This window comes from Schistocerca nitens, chromosome 4, assembly GCF_023898315.1.
Source record: "Schistocerca nitens isolate TAMUIC-IGC-003100 chromosome 4, iqSchNite1.1, whole genome shotgun sequence".
In the NCBI taxonomy this organism is placed as follows: Eukaryota; Metazoa; Arthropoda; class Insecta; order Orthoptera; family Acrididae; genus Schistocerca; species Schistocerca nitens.
Genome location: NC_064617.1, coordinates 887,865,567 through 887,878,038, shown reverse-complemented (window position 1 = coordinate 887,878,038; position 12,472 = coordinate 887,865,567). Strand labels below are relative to the sequence as shown.

Below are 12,472 nucleotides of genomic sequence, written 5' to 3'. Positions count from 1 at the left end.
ACAAAGTTTGTCTTTCGCCTTGACTTCGCTGCATCGCTTATCGAGAAACTGCTTTCTGGAAAGAATACAGCCGATATCTGGCTGCCTACACCGTTTACCAAGGATCGCGTATACTCTCTCTCTCTCTCCCTCTCTCTCTCTAGTTACCTCGTGGCGGATTGCCATAAAATGACTTTTGCTTCTTTACATTTAATTTCGTACAGTCGTTATGTCTATCGCCGTTGGCAATATCTACGTAGCGAGGCCACGTTGGCTATTGTTAGGATACCACATCATGCAGGCTGTTGTTACTGCAGCTACTGAAAAGTTGGCTGCTCCTCTACTGGTACCATATTACGGTGTGATCTCCTCTCTGACGTGTTGCACCTACGGTATGGCCATACGTATCATTAAGGCATCAAAGTAACCCCACTTCCGTAAGGTACACGATTTTTAGGAGCGATTTTCCTATTCGCGATATAACGGATGTCCTAATCGCAAGGGACCCCTGGAAAAGTGTCACAAAAATGTTAATAAAAAAATGATGTGAAGCCAAATTTGTGCATGACATACGTTTATAGTTGAGAAATGAAGGAAGTGGCCTCCCCGCACCTTTACATACAGTTGGACATGGCGCTGTATGTTTGTGAATGTTGCTGCCAGGGTACTGGACGGCCAATGTTCCCACGTCACGCGTTGTTGCTGCATCATTTGCTCTTGCACACATTGTCTCTAACGTGCGACGCAATACTCCATATTCCTGCGATAAAAGGCAACGCCAATAACCGTATCTGTAACTCAGCTATACATTCTGCCGATAACTGCCGGCACCACATGCCTCCGAGGCGTAACAGTGTTTCCTTTGTCTCCATCTTCGTCACCAAGCCTTGAATGCGGTGTTTGGGTGATTTGCACCGACCACCGAAACGTTATAAAAACAGTCGCTGACTTTTCTTAAAGGAACTAGCTATCAATGTTGTTTCACAAGAAACACACGCTCTTACACAGAATATCGACACAACGCCAGAATCAACAGCATTGGAAAACATGTCGGACGCAACACGATCAACATTAAGCCATGCTACACTGAAACACGAGAACCACAGACAGCTCAGGGAACTTCGCTCTTGCGATATTTCACAGACGAATTACTTGAGGCACTCAGCCGTGAAATCCAGTACTCAGTGTCAGCAACATTCACGAACATGCAGCGCCGCGTTGACCTGTGCACACAGGCAGAGGGAGGTCATTTCCAGCACCCCTTGTGGTGTACTTTCAATACCTTGATTTCTGAACCAAGAAGGTATGTCATGTACAAATTTGGTTTCACATCCTCTTTCATCAATATTTATATAAAACTCTTTCCCGGGCCCCGTATGACTGGGACAGGTTGTGTAACTGAGAGTAGTAACGGCAGTACAGGACCTTTTACTCAGTTGGCCATAAATGCCTCGCCGGCCGAAGTGGCCGAGCGGTTCTAGGCGCTACAGTCTGGAACCGCGCGACCGCTACGGTCGCAGGTTCGAATCCTGCCTCGGGCATGGATGTGTGTGATGTCCTTAGGCTAGTTAGGTTTAAGTAGTTCTAAGTTCTAGGGACTGATGGCCACAGCAGTTAAGTCCCATAGTGTTCAGAGCCATTTGAACCATAAATGGCTCGAAATACTAACAGCCACACAATACCGGAGGGAGTGACGTAATGTGAAATTAAATGTAACTCCATCCTCCTACAGTGTTCTCTTTTTTCCTCCTTATAAAGTATTGTCTAATAACCATTGAGTTCTACATCTACATCTACATTTATACTCCGCAAGCCACCCAACGGTGTGTGGCGGAGGGCACTTTACGTGCCACTGTCATTACCTCCCTTTCCTGTTCAAGTCGCATATGGTTCGCGGGAAGAACGACTGTCTGAAAGCCTCCGTGCGCGCTCTAATCTCTCTAATTTTACATTCGTGATCTCCTCGGGAGGTATAAGTAGGGGGAAGCAATATATTCGATACCTCATCCAGAAACGCACCCTCTCGAAACCTGGCGAGCAAGCTACACCGCGATGCAGAGCGCCTCTCTTGCAGAGTCTGCCACTTGAGTTTATTAAACATCTCCGTAACGCTATCACGGTTACCTAATAACCCTGTGACGAAACGCGCCGCTCTTCTTTGGATCTTCTCTATCTCCTCCGTCAACCCGATCTGGTACAGATCCCACACTGATGAGCAATACTCAAGTATAGGTCGAACGAGTGTTTTGTAAGCCACCTCCTTTGTTGATGGACTACATTTTCTAAGCACTCTCCCAATGAATCTCAACCTGGTACCCGCCTTACCAACAATTAATTTTATATGATCATTCCAGTTCAAATCGTTCCGCACGCATACTCCCAGATATTTTACAGAAGTAACTACTACCAGTGTTTGTTCCGCTATCATATAAACATACAATAAAGGATCCTTCTTTCTATGTATTCGCAATACATTACATTTGTCTATGTTAAGGGACAGTTGCCACTCCCTGCACCAAGTGCCTATCCGCTGCAGATCTTCCTGCATTTCGCTACAATTTTCTAATGCTGCAACTTCTCTGTATACTACAGCATCATCCGCGAAAAGCCGCATGGAACTTCCGACACTATCTACTAGGTCATTTATACATATTGTGAAAAGCAATGGTCCGATAACACTCCCCTGTGGCACGCCAGAGGTTACTTTAACGTCTGTAGACGTCTCTCCATTGATAACAACATGCTGTGTTCTGTTTGCTAAAAACTCTTCAATCCAGCCACACAGCTGGCCTGATATTCCGTAGGCTCTTACTTCGTTTATCAGGCGACAGTGCGTAACTGTATCGAACGCCTTCCGGAAGTCAAGAAAAATAGCATCTACCTGGGAGCCTTTATCTAATATTTTCTGGGTCTCATGAACAAATAAAGCGAGTTGGGTCTCACACGATCGCTGTTTCCGGAATCCATGTTGGTTCCTACATAGTAGTTTCTGGGTTTCCAAAAACGACCTGATATTCGAGCAAAAAACATGTTCTAAAATTCTACAACAGATCGACGTCAGAGATATAGGTCTATAGTTTTGCGCATCTGCTCGACGACCCTTCTTGAAGACTGGGACTACCTGTGCTCTTTTCCAATCATTTGGAACCCTCCGTTCCTCTAGAGACTTGCGGTACACGGCTGTTAGAAGGGGGGCAAGTTCTTTCGCGTACTCTGTGTAGAATCGAATTGGTATCCCGTCAGGTCCAGTGGATTTTCCTCTGTTTAGTGATTCCAATTGCTTTCCTATTCCTTGGACACTTATTTCGATGTCAGCCATTTTTTCGTTTGTGCGAGGATTTAGAGAAGGAACTGCAGTCCGGTCTTCCTCTGTGAAACAGCTTTGGAAAAAGGTGTTTAGTATTTCAGCTTTACGCGTGTCATCATCTGTTTCAATGCCATCATCATCACGGAGTGTCTGGATATGCTGTTTCGAGCCACTTACTGATTTAACGTAAGACCAGAACTTCCTAGGATTTTCTGTCAAGTCGGTACATAGAATTTTACTTTCGAATTCACTGAACACTTCACGCATAGTCCTCCTTACGCTAACTTTGACATCGTTTAGCTTCTGTTTGTCTGAGAGGTTTCGGCTGCGTTTAAACTTGGAGTGAAGCTCTCTTTGCTTTCGCGGTAGTTTCCTAACTTTGTTGTTGTACCACGGTGGGTTTTTCCCGTCCCTCACAGTTTTACTCGGTACGTACCTGTCTAAAACGCATTTTACGATTGCCTTGAACTTTTTCCATAAACACTCAACATTGTCAGTGTCGGAACAGAAATTTTCGTTTTGATCTGTTAGGTAGTCTGAAATCTGCCTTCTATTACTCTTGCTAAACAGATAAACCTTCCTCCCTCTTTTATATTCCTATTTACTTCCATATTCAGGGGTGCTGCAACGGCCTTATGATCACTGATTCCCTGTTCTGCCCATACAGAGTCGAAAAGTTCAGGTCTGTTTGTTATCAGTAGGTCCAAGATGTTATCTCCAGGAGTTGGTTCTCTGTTTAATTGCTCGAGGTAATTTTCGGATAGTGCACTCAGTATAATGTCACTCGATGCTCTGTCCCTACCACCCGTCCTAAACATCTGAGTATCACAGTCTATATCTGGTAAATTGAAATCTCCACCTAAGACTATAACATGCTGAGAAAATTTATGTGAAATGTATTCCAAATTTTCTCTCAGTTGTTCTGCCACTAATGCTGCTGAGTCGGGAGGTCGGTAAAAGGAGCCAATTATTAACCTAGCTCGGTTGTTGAGTGTAACCTCCACCCATAATAATTCACAGGAACTATCCACTTCTACTTCACTACCGGATAAACTACTACTAACAGCGACGAACACTCCACCACCGGTTGCATGCAATCTATCCTTTCTAAACACCGTCTGTAGCTTTGTAAAAATTTCGGCAGAATTTATCTCTGGCTTCAGCCAGCTTTCTGTACCTATAACGATTTCAGCTTCGGTGCTTTCTATCAGCGCTTGAAGTTCCGGTACTTTACCAACGCAGCTTCGACAGTTGACAATTACAATACCGATTGCTGCTTGGTCCCCGCATGTCCTGACTTTGCCCCGCACCCGTTGAGGCTGTTGCCCTTCCTGTACTTGCCCAAGGCCATCTAACCTAAAAAACCGCCCAGCCCACGCCACACAACTCCTGCTACCCGTGTAGCCGCTTGTTGCGTGTAGTGGACTCCTGACCTATCCAGCGGAACCCGAAACCCCACCACCCTATGGCGCAAGTCGAGGAATCTGCAGCCCACACGGTCGCAGAACCGTCTCAGCCTCTGATTCCGACCCTACACTCGGCTCTGTACCAAAGGTCCGCAGTCAGTTCTGTCGACGATGCTGCAGATGGTGAGCTCTGCTTTCATCCCGCTAGCGAGACTGGCAGTCTTCACCAAATCAGATAGCCGCCGGAAGCCAGAGAGGATTTCCTCCGATCCATAGCGACACACATCATTGGTGCCGACATGAGCGACCACCTGCAGATGGGTGCACCCTGTACCCTTCATGGCATCCGGAAGGACCCTTTCCACATCTGGAATGACTCCCCCCGGTATGCACACGGAGTGCACATTGGTTTTCTTCCCCTCTCTTGCTGCAATTTCCCTAAGGGGCCCCATTACGCGCCTGACGTTGGAGCTCCCAACTACCAGTAAGCCCACCCTCTGCGACCGCCCGGATCTTGCAGACTAAGGGGCAACCTCTGGAACAGGACAAGCAGCCATGTCAGGCCGAAGATCAGTATCAGCCTGAGACAGAGCCTGAAACCGTTCGTCAGACAAACTGGAGAGGCCTTCCGTCCAGCCCTCCGGAATGTCTTTCGCCCCCTGCCACACCTTGAGACGACCTCCCACTCTACCACAAGTGAGGGATCAGCCTCAATGCGGGCAGTATCCCGGGCAACCACAGTCGTAGTCCGATCGGGGGATGCGTGGGACGAGCTGGCCGTCCCCGACAAACCCCCATCCGGACCCCCACAGAGATGCCCATTGGCAACCGCCTCAAGCTGTGTGACCGAAGCCAACACTGCCTGAAGCTGGGAGCGAAGGGATGCCAACTCAGCCTGCATCCGAACACAGCAGTTGCAGTCCCTATCCATGCTAAAAACTGTTGTGCAAAGAACGTCTGAACTAATCTACGGAGAGCGCAAACAAATCGACAAAATTTAAACGGTTATTAAAATACAAGATTGCCTAGTAAATGCAGTAATGCTGCTACTTGCGCACTGCTGACACACTGCTCGGCGGCGGAAGGAGACTACGCGATTTTACACTATTCAGGTACTAAAACGCGATGCTACAACTCTCAAGTACTATAATACGCCCGAAATTTATGAATTAAACAATTCAAGTACCAAAAACACGCAAAGAAATTAAGAATTAAACTATGTAACAAATGAGTGAGCTAGGAGTATACGACTTGCTGCTGCAGCTGCTTATCCAACGGCGGCAGGGAGCAGCTATGGTATTTCAATAGCTGTAGTTCCTCTTTTAATTTGCCGTTCCTTTTGGAATACTTATTACACGGATTACCATTACTTATACTGAACCCCTTTACTGTACATGATATACGATCCTGTTCTCTTACTTCACATATGATGTGTCGGTCACTTTGCCCGCCTCTTTTACATTTTGACAGAAACCGGCAGAGTCTTACCACTCATCGCCATACATATTTGTAGACAATGGGTACAGAGGTATGTTGGTTACGTTACTTTGACGCTTCTGTTTTATTATTACTTCCATTAGGTCACTGACGTTTTCGCAGGATGCATGAATAACTAGTTAATTTCTGATAGTACATATTACGTTGCATCATGTAGATTTTAATTAATTTTCTTTTACTTATGTAAATTAATATGTAGCAGTTGCCTAATTTTGACAATGCTCTCTGGGTTTTTATTATGTACTCATTCGTCTTTTGTAACCATCACGGTATAGGCCTGAAGATGAGACAATGTAATGTCGAAACTGGTTGCGTGACAAAGAAAACCAAAACAACGGGTGTTGGTATATTATTATTGGTAATGTGAACCAAGTTGTAGGGAAAGCATATTCTAGGCTGTAACACATTTTAGAAGCCTAAGGAAATGTACCGCAGTGTTTATCACGGGAAACAGAGGCTCCACGCGCTACACCAGTGTAATTTGGGTTGCTCGCCTAGCAGGCGTTAGCGGTGAGATGGCGTACGGCTAAAGCCGTAGCACAGGACTGGGCTACAGAAGTCGACGCCTTTCACTTCCTACTCTGCATCGCCTGTCACGTGGCTGCAAGTGGAACGGTGCTCGGTGTCATTCCGCCTAGCGGGTGCTTAAGTCGGCTGCAAGGCGCTACAAAGTCGACTGCGGACTCAACTGGTGGGTCCACTTCCAGAACCGACGGCCAGTCCCTCACGACGACAGCCAGCGGAAAACAGCCTGAAACGAGTCTTGGACGGTCGCTGCTCGTCCATCAGTCCATCTCTTCGCGATTCGACTTGAAATTTCTTGGAAGCGTTTGATAAACTTGTTCAAATTTGATTCAGAGTGACACTTGTCAAATATTGTAACCAACGTTGGATCTCTTCCAAAAGTAAGTAAGCTTCTGTAATAACTGAACTTTGACCCCGAGAAGACGCTCAGAGGTTGCATTAATCGCAGCTTCTTCGACAGTAAGTGCTATAGTACGCTGAGGCATGCAAAACCTCGTTGCTACAGTGTGCCCTACAACAGACCATAAAACAGCAAAATGTACCTCGCTCACGAAAGAGGAGTCTCACAAAACATTCTTTCGGCCAATTCTTGAGTGTTGCTCGGCAGGGCTCCTGAAACTCTTAGCGAGGTTCGCGAACAGTCAGGATGGAAACGACAAGTTAGGTCAGGTTAGTTGACGTTAGAGTATCGCCATTATTGGCGATCTTTTACAGCAGCTCGAAAATTTAGCGCGGACTTTAGTGCGAGATGCTTATAACAGTATCCACAACGAAACTTTGTCTCGAAACCTGACAGAAAATCCAAAGCGATCCGGTCGTATGTGCAGTATGTTAGTGGCAAGAAACAATCAATGCCTTCTCTGCGCGATATCAATGGAGATACTATCGAATACAGTGGTGACAGTGCTGCCAAAGCAGAGTTACTAAGCACAGCCTTTCGAAATGCCTTCACAAAAGAAGACGTAGTAAATATTCCGGAATTCTAATCGAGAACAGCTGCTAACATGAGTAACGTAGAAGTAAATCTCCTCGGAGTAGTGAAGCAACTTAAATCACTTAATAAAAGCAAGTCTTCTGGTCCAGACTGTGTACCAATTAGGTTCCTTTCGGAGTATGCTGATGCATTAGCTCCATACTTAACAATCATATACAACCGTTCGTTAGACGAAAGAACCGTACCCAAAGACTGGAAAGTTGCACAGGTCACACCAATATTCAAGAAAGGTAATAGGAGTAATCCACTTAATTACAGGCCCATATCGTTAACGTCGATATGCAGCAGGGTTTTGGAACATATATTTTGTTCAAACATTATGAATTACCTCGAAGATAACGGTCTATTGACACACAGTCAATATGGGTTTAGAAAACATCGTTCTTGGGAAACACAACTAGCTCTTTATTCACATGAAGTATTGAGTGCTATTGATAAGGGATTTCAGATCGATTCCGTATTTCTGGATTTCCGGAAGGCTTTTGACACTGTACCACACAAGCGGCTTGTAGTGAAATTGCGTGCTTATGGAATATCGTCTCCGTTATGTGACTATATTTGTGATTTCCTGTCAGAGAGGTCACAGTTCGTAGTAATTGACGGAAAGTAATCGAATAAAACAGACATGATTTCTGGTTTTCCCAAAGGTAGTGTTACAGGGCCTTTTCTGTTTCTTATCTATATAAACGATTTAGGAGACAATCTGAGCAGCAGTGTTAGGTTTATTGCAGATGACGCTGTCGTTTATCGACTAATAAAGTCATCAGAAGATCAAAACAAATTGCAAAACGATTTAGAAAAGATATCTGAATGGTTTGAAAATTAGCAGTAGACCCTAAATAACGAAAAGTGTCAGGTCATCCACATGAGCGCTAAAAGGAATCCGTTAAACTTCGGCTACACGATAAATCAGTCTAATCTAAAAGACGTAAATTCAGCTAAATAACTAGGCATTACAATTACGAGCAACTTAAATTGGAAGGAACACATAGAAAATGTTGTGGGGAAGGTTAACTAAAGACTGCGTTTTACTGGCGGTGTAGGGAAGCAGCCTACTCACGCCGTAGTAAATTCACATCAGTCTTTCCATTGTGTGCCAGCCAGTCCGCTGTAACTAGCTCGGACGTCATAAATGTTGCGCAATACTTTTAAAATCAAGTAAATAACCTGAAACGGTTCTAGCATGTCAGGAGTAATACTAAATTAATATGTGTTGAATATCAGTTCGATAACTTTAACCATTTTAGAAATTTGGACGTTTTTCTGTAAAAATCATTGGCGCAAGAGAAAAGAGCTAGAGACTTAAAAATTTATATTTAGATTCCTTCTCCATAATAATTTAATAGAAACAGTACTTTGGATCTCCCGTCTCCGGCCATCCTGATTTAGGTTTTCCGTGATTTCCCTAAATCGTTTCAGGCGAATGCCGAGATGGTTCCTTTGAAAGGGCACGGCCGATTTCCTTCCCAATCCTTCCCCAACCCGAGCTTGCGCTCCGTCTCTAATGACCTCGTTGTCGACGGGACGTTAAACACTAACCACCACCACCAGTACTTTGGATCTCACAAATTAAAATTTTTGTTGAAATTCATAATTTGCTGTTGTCTTAAAAATTAAGGAAGTGAGATAGATTAAGTAGGCTAATAAATAAGGCTAGGATGTTTATATTTAAGTAGAATGGAGATCCGCTATAACCATAAAGATGTGAGAAGTTTCAACTGAATAACTATAAAACTATAGCGATAGCGTATCTCCAAAGGGCAAGTTCAGAGCTCGTCTACTGTGTGTAGTGTAATTAAATTAATTCTCTCGCCCAAAATATTTAACTTAACCACGTCAAACTTTTATTATGATTACTTACCGGTGTGCTGAATGCATATTTAAATTGAGAGCTTCATCCGCCATCAGCAAAAGAAGCTATGATTTATTCGGTAACTTAATGTGGTGCATTACTAGCCCAGCGGCTAGTCGGGAGAGCCGATTTGATCAGGCGTTCCCTTAGCCGTCCGCACCGCGGCTTTATATATAAGAACGCTGCGCGAAGAAGAAAGGCCCCAGTTCTCTCCAGACGCTGAATAGCACACCATCTGTGTCGGGAGTCGCGTCGCGTCGGTATCATTGCTATAAACAGTCTCGGATGCCTTATTAAGTTACTCGAGATACGCGTAACCATGAAATCATTTTCGAGAGAAGTGTTAATTCTGGGATAACTTTAATTATCTATCTTCAGTTTGCGTATGTCGTTTTTTCACGTGCCGCTGCGGGACAGTCATTCTACCATTATTTAGCGTGGCGTTTGATGAACATTATCATCAAATTATGGCGAGCATTCATTTAATATTTAATTTGGACAGTTATAGTTGCATCAGCGCATTAGATTAGACTCTGAACTGCTCTGTTAGTCAGGTTGTGTGGATTCTTTTTTGTTTTTCATCTGTGACTTTCAGAATATAGAGAACGTTTTTTTCTTTCACGATCGTTTTTGATTATAAATCCCAGACAATCTCCTAATTCCTCAGAGCTATAAGCTGTAGCTATAAGTGTATTTCTCAGATGAAGTGGGCACTAGGAATTCTAATTACAGGCTTCACGTTTTGCTAATCACTTTCTGGTTGCCAATATTGTAGTTAGAGAGCCAGTGTTGAGAACGGCAAAAGACAGCATAAATAATAGGAACATTTAACAACAATAATTCCACCCGCCGCCGCACATATGGTTAATCGGCCGGGAAATGCAGGGTTTCTACATTCAAACATTTTATATAACAACATTATTCCTACCAGCCACCCCACATATGGTGCATCGGCCGGGAAAAACAATCATTTATTTAATAACAAAATTCCACCGCCGCCCCACATATGGTGCATCGGCAGGGAAATGCATAATTTCCACATTACATTAAATAATAAACAGCAAAATTCCACCGCCGCCCCACATATGGTGCATCGGCCGGGAAATGCATAATTTCTACATCACAAAACATTATATAAAACACAGCATAAATTCCACCGCCGCCCCACAGCGGGACACTTAGAAAATGTAACAGATCTACTAAAAATACTGCCTACACTACGCTTGTCTGTCCTCTTTTAGAATACTGCTGCGCGGTGTGGGATCTTTACCAGATAGGACTGACGGAGTACATCGAAAATGTCAAAGAAAGGCAGTACGTTTTGTATCATCGCGACATATGGGAGAGAGTGTTACAGAAATGTTACAGGATTTGGGCTGGACATCATTAAAAGAGAGACGTTTTTCATTGCGACAGAATCTTCTCACGAAATTCCAATGGCCAACTTTCTCCTCCTAATGCGAAAATATGTTGTTGACACCGACTTACATGGGAAGATACGATCTCCACGATAAAATAAGGGAAATCAGAGATCGTACGGAAAGATATAGGTGTTCGTTCTTTCCGCGCGCTATACGAGATTGGAATAATAGAGAATTGTGAAGGTGGTTCGATGAACCGTCTGCGAGACACTTAAATGCGATTTGCAGAATATCCATGTAGATATAGATGTAACTGTGGATGGTGCCAGACGTAACCTCTGCCACACACCGTAAGTATGGAGTGTATCTTGATACAGAGTGGTCCATTGATCGTTACCGGGCCAAATACCTCACGAAATAAGCGTCAAACGAAAAAACTACAAAGAACGAAACTTGTCTAGCTGCCATAAGTCAAACGGACATCAACTGCGTTTTTCTAAATAGGAACCTCCATTTTTTATTACTTATTCGTGTAGTACGTAAAGAAATATGAATGTTTTAGTTGGACCACTTTTTTCGCTTTGTGATAGATGGCGCTGTAATAGTCACAAGCATATGGCTCAGAGTTGGTAACAGGTAGGTTTTTTTAAATTAAAATACAGAACGTAGGTACGTTTGAACATTTTATTTCGGTTGTTCCAATGTGATACATGTCCTTTGTGAACTTATCATTTCTGAGAACACACGCTGTTACAGCGTGATTACCTGTAAATACCACATTAATGCAATAAATTCTCAAAATGATGTCCGTCAACCTCAATGCATTTGGCAATACGTGTAACGACATTCCTCTCAACAGCGAGTAGTTCGCCTTTCCTAATGTACACACATGCATTGACAATGCGCTGACACATGTTGTCAGGCGTTGTCGGTGGATCACGATAGCAAATATCCTTCAGTTTCCCCCACAGAAAGAAATCCGGGGACGTCAGATCCGGTGAACGTGCGGGCCATGGTATGGTGCTTCGACGACCAATCCACCAGTCACGAAATATGCTATTCAATACCGCTTCAACCGCACACGAGCTATGTGCCGGACATCCGTCATGTTGGAAGTACATCGCCATTCTGCCATGCAGTGAAACATCTTGTAGTAACATCGGTAGAACATTACGTAAGAAATCAGCATAGATTGCACCATTTAGATTGCCATCGATAAAATGGGGGCCAATTATCCTTCCTCCCATAATGCCGCACCATACATTAACCCACCAAGGTCACTGATGTTCCACTTGTCACAGCCGTCGTGGATTTTCCGTTGCCCAACAGTGGATATTATGCCGGTTTACGTTACCGCTGTTGGTGAATGACGCTTCGTCGCTAAATAGAACGCGTGCAAAAAATGTGTCATCGTCCCGTAATTTCTCTTGTGCCCAGTGGCAGAACTGTACACGACGTTCAAAGTCGTCGCCATGCAGTTCCTGGTGCATAGAAATATGGTACGGGTGCAATCGATGGTGTAGCATTCTCAATACCGACGTTTTTGACATT

At 44.1% G+C, this 12,472-nt stretch overlaps 1 protein-coding gene across 1 annotated transcript in view; it reads right to left on the bottom strand.

Moving 5' to 3' along the window:
- The window catches only part of LOC126252643 (uncharacterized), a 273,111-nt gene that overhangs the window by 97,376 nt on the left and 163,263 nt on the right, over positions 1-12,472 (bottom strand). The window lies entirely within an intron of this gene.